At 41.3% G+C, this 5,192-nt stretch overlaps 1 protein-coding gene across 1 annotated transcript in view; it reads left to right on the top strand.

The window, feature by feature from the left end:
- The first annotated feature begins 440 nt into the window (after positions 1–440).
- The window catches only part of LOC103605586 (centromere protein U-like), a 15,559-nt gene continuing 10,807 nt past the window's right edge, over positions 441–5,192 (top strand). The window contains exon 1 of the mRNA XM_008590204.1: positions 441–462. The gene's annotated coding sequence lies outside the window, so the exon portion shown is untranslated. The remainder of the gene's footprint in view (positions 463–5,192) is intronic.

The following is a 5,192-nucleotide window of genomic DNA, read 5'->3' as shown; positions in this document are numbered from 1 at the left end:
TTATTTAATTTTTAAAGTTAGGTTGTTTGTGGCAAGAGAGCTAATTCAGTAGCTGTTCCTCATCATTGCTGGGAGCAGAATTCTGAGCTGATTCCACAGATTGTTATTTTAAATAAAACAGTTCAGCTCCATCCAAGCCAACGATCTTACAAGTCAACTGGAAGTTTTATTTTTTCTTATTTTGTGACAGTTTTATTTAATTTTTTATAATGCTTCCTTATATTAACTTAGATAATGTATATAACTAATAATTAATTTAGAACTAGATGAGAGTTGTAGCTAAAGTAGTGAATGACAGTGTTTGTTAATACTGCTTTTGTAATCTTCAAGTTTTAAGAAAACAAACTTTTCTTAAATAAAAATCCATGCCTTTTTTTTTTTGGTTTTTGTAGAAAACTCAGAAAAAAGGGAAGATGTCTTGTGGCAAAAGGAAGAAATCAAGAAGTGAAGCTGTAGACTCAGGTACAGGATGGTGTTTTCTACTTTGTCACTCACTCAAGAATTTCATGAACAAACTAACTCCTATTCTTAATTTGTTAAAGAAGTAAATTATAAGTACATAAAATCGCCACATTTAAAAAGTAAAAATGTGACTTTGGAGTAATGTTTTCTCTAACATTTTGTCATGAGAATTTTCAAGATAAAACAAAGGTGAAAGAATTTTATAGTATATGTTCACACACCCACCACCTAGGTTTTACAATTAACATTTTTATTATACTTGCTTTATCACCTATCCATCCGTTAATCCACTTTAATTTTTAATGCATTTTAAAATAAATTAGTGATACTAGTATTCTCCTGAGACTTCAGCGTGTACATCATTAACTTGATTTCAGTGTTTACAGTTTTTCTTTTAATGTAAAGTGTACATACAATGAAATGCCCCAGATCTTAAGTGTATAATTGCTGAATTTTGAGAAATACGACACCTGTGTAACTCAAACCACTGTCAACCTATAAATGCTTATCATAACTCCAGAAAATTCCCCCATGCCTCTTTCATGTCAAATGTCAAGCCCCACCCCCAAATGCTCAGAGGCAATTGCTTTTGGGACTCTTTTTGGGGTGTCATAAATTAGTTTTGCCTGTTCTACAAATTAAAATAGAGGGAATCACATAGTATGTATTCTTTTGTAGAAGGCTTCTTCTACTCAGCATAATTTTTCTGAAATTCAGCATGTCGTTTTGCATCATTTTTATTGCTGAGTAGTATTTCATTATGTTACCATACCACAGTTTATCCAGTCTCTTACTGATGGACAACTGTGTTGTTTTCAGGTTTTTGCCATTATGAATAAAGCTGCTATGAACTTTTTTTTTTTGCAAACATATGTTTTCATTTCTCTTTGGGTTAATACAAAAGAGCAAAGAAAAACTTAGAATAATCCTACAACTGTCAAAAAAAATTAAACTGGTAATTAGAAATCTTATAAAAACAAACAAAAAGACCTCAGTTCCAGATAGTTTTACAGGTGGGTCTAACAGACATTTTTTTTTTCTTTTTTGTCCTCTTTTGTGACCGGTAAGGGGATCGCAACCCTTGGCTTGGTGTTGCCCACACCGCGTTCAGCCAGTGAGCGCACCGGCCATCCCTATATAGGATCCGAACCCGCGGCGGGAGTGCTGCTCTCTCCCGAGTGCGCCACGGGGCCGGCCCCTAACAGACATTTAAAGAACAGCTTATTCTAACCTTTTCGACAGTGACACCAAAACAAACAAAGCAACCATGCATATATGGAAACTTGGTGAATGCATGGCAGAGATGGTGTTGCTGGTCAGTGGGAAAGGTGATGCTGTGACAATGTTTCCCTTATAGAAAAAATGAGATGAGACCTCCCCTGACTCGCAACACACACAACAAAGTTTTAGATAAATTAATGACTTAAATGCTGAGGGTAAAACTTGACAATTTTTAGAAAAAATATAAGAGTATATACATGACTGTGAATTGTGAGGGATTTCTTAAGTAAGACACATAAACCATAATGGAAATGACCAATAAGTCTGATTTCATTAAAATCAAGGACTTATGCTTATCAAAAGAGACCATAAGGAAAGGCACAGGATAAGAAACAAACTGAAAGAATATAGTGTAACACATGTAAGTGATTAGCAAACTCCTAAAAATGAATAAAAAGACAACCTAGAGGAAAAAATGGGCAGATGCACTACTGAGTATATATACCCAAAGGAATGGAAATCGGGTCAGCAGTGTTGTGGATCTGGCCTGGAAACATTAGGAGAGTACCTTTTACTAACTTCTGACCCTGCCAATATCTATTTTATAAATTAATAGCAATTAAAACAATGGAATGTTTACTATGTGCAGTCATTATATGGAGCAGTTAATATCTTCCTCTCTTTATGATAAAACTATGAGGTATAGGACTACTATTTTGCCATTTTTACAGATGAGAAAATTGAGACTTAACATCAAAAAACTTGGCTGGAGCTTTCACAGCTGTAAGTGGGCTCAGCCAGTATTTGGGGTATGTATTAACACATAACAAACTACCCCATAATTTAGTGATTTAAAACAGTGGTCAGAAAACTATAGTCTGCAGTCCAAATTTGGCCCGTTACCTGTTTTGAAAATAAACTTTTATTAGAACAAGCCAGATTGATTTTGTTCCCATATGTGTATTTTTTTTCAATAGCAGAGTTGAGTGGTTGGCCCACAAAGACAACAATATTTACTCTCTGGCATTTTACAGAAGTTCATCAACCTCTGATTTACAACAACAACTATTTTCTCACAATTTGGCTTTGGGCAGTTCTGCTCATTTGGCTGCATTCTGCTGGTGGCTGGGTTAGGGCGGAAGGTCTGAGAAGGTTTCGTTCATATGTCTGGGGCCTAGCTGCTCCTGCATGTGACCTCTTTTCTTTTCTGGTGGCTAGCTGGGGCTTTCTTGTTGTTTGTAGTCAGAATTTCATGTGACAGTTGACTTCCAATAGGGAGTGTTTCTGGAGGTGAAAGCAGAAGCCGCAGCTCTCTTAAGACCTGGCCTTAGAAGTTGTGTGCTAACACTCCATTGTGTTCCATTGATCAAGTCAGTCATAAGGCTATCCCAGATTCAAGGGGAAGGGGAATAAGGAAGAGTGGCAAAGAATTTGTGGCTGTCATTAATCCATCACAATCAAGAGTTGAGCTCAGGTCAGTGTGAATCTGGAGATGATCTCAGTCAGTATACTTATCGGTTTTGCAGGATTAAATAAGGAATTAATTATGGAGGAAGAGTGGACTGTTCTGCTTATGGCTGATATTAATATTATACAGAAGATTTGGGTATTCCTTAGGAATTTACTGGTAATAACACCTTACAAATGTATATTAGTTTATAGTTTTTGCAAATGCATTCACAGATATTTTCTTTTTTTTTTTTTTGTCTTTTTCCGTGTCCGGCAACGGATCGCAACCCTCAGTATCGCCCCCGTACCGGACCAGGACCGGCAACGGGATCGCAGCCCTCGGTGTTGCTCCCGCGCCTCGCTCAGCCAGTGAGCGGGAACCGGTCTGTATGTGGGATCCGAACCCTCGGTGGGAGCGCCACCGCGCTTCCCAAGCGACGCACTATAGCAGTGCGCCACCGGGCCGGCCCCACAGATATTTTCTTAGTTGAGTCCCACAGCAAAATAAAAGGCATGATATATTTTATTTCTTTCATTTACTGTTGAGGAAATCGGGCTTCTGGAAGGTTAAATGACTGGCCTAAGATCTCATGACTAGTTAGAAAGAAGTTCATACCAGAATCTAAGTCTTCAGATTCCTAGTCCAGTGTATTACAAGAACTATTTAAATGAAAACACTGCATAATCTTGATGTATTTTACAAGTAGCCTATCAGATAGACTAAAATTCAGAAAACATAGCTAACAGAAGAGTTTTATCTATGGTAGTGCTGGATAATAGGAGACTATTGGACTTCCAATCAAGATGGCAGAATAGACGGTTCCTAGTGTCACCCTCTCCCACAGTCAACCAATTTACAACTATTAAAGAGCAATGACTGCCAAGCCGGGGCCACTAGAGCTCAGAGGAAGAGGAGGAGAGACTTGATGAAGGCAGGAGAAGCCAAGATGAGAGAGAGAAAGGATTGTTCCGACTGTTTGAAGCCCTGATCACTTCGAGGCTGGCCCTGGTGAGCACACGGAACAATAGGTGGCAAAAGCCACGGCTCTGTCCTTCATATGAAGTTGCCTGGATGCTGCAGGGGAGAAGACGGCCTTGGTGGCCCCCAGACCATCAAGACCACTGACAGGGTTCTCATGGACCCACATAGGAGCGAGGAACCACAATAACTGAAAAAAGCCACTCAGAGGCTAGTGAGTCATCACAAGGGACTGGCGTACAACCCATCTCATGGGAAGCGGGGGTGGGGGAGACAGGCCACCGGCGGGGGAACACTGGGGCACAGCAAGGACAGCTGATCTGCCCTCCAGTCAGCACAGGCCCACTCAGTGGAGACTTGTCAGGAATACAGAACTGCAGGGGGTACAGTTTGCTTGTAAGACTCAAGCCCAGACCAGAGTTTCCACACAACCCAGATGTACTGGACCTCACAAGACCCAGAAGTGCTTACAAGGTCAACAATTAAAATGTGAGCTGCACAAAAAGCCTTCTCCAGAGAATCAGCAACAATGTAGCAATTTAGCTCAACCACAGGGCTCAAGTGCTGGTCCCCACAGGAAGTTCCCCCATTTTAGATGTAAGCAAAAGACAACAAATTAGTTCCAGTGCAGAGTTTAAGTGGTGGGAACTGCAAATAATCCAACACAGAACTGAAAGAAAAAAACAAAAAACCCACAGATCGAAGTTCTGATATTAACCAGTAAAGGTCTTAACACCGCCACGCCAAAGAACACCTATAAAACCTAGAAAGACCGGAAGCCCCCCAAGCTCCAAGCTGGGGTAGGGGGGAGGGCAGTGGGCCTCAGCCATGAGGGGGCATGCCCCCACAACATCTGCATTCAGCCCAGCAACTACCACCAGGCTGCCGCCAGAAGTGCCCTGGACTCCCAAGCTGGGGAAGTTTGGGGCGGAGGGCCTCAGCCACGCCCTCTGACATCTGCATCCAGCCCATGATGACCACTGAGCTGCCAGAAGGACCCTGGGCTCCCTGCTGGAATGAGGAGGGAGCCATGAGCCTCAACCAAACCTCCCCCTCCACCACCCCCCACCCCCCCCCCCCC

The sequence above is a fragment of the Galeopterus variegatus genome, unplaced genomic scaffold (assembly GCF_000696425.1).
Source record: "Galeopterus variegatus unplaced genomic scaffold, G_variegatus-3.0.2 Scaffold5921, whole genome shotgun sequence".
Taxonomy (NCBI): Eukaryota; Metazoa; Chordata; class Mammalia; order Dermoptera; family Cynocephalidae; genus Galeopterus; species Galeopterus variegatus.
The sequence above is the reverse complement of the archived record's forward strand: the minus strand, read 5'-3'. Positions and strand labels throughout refer to the sequence as shown.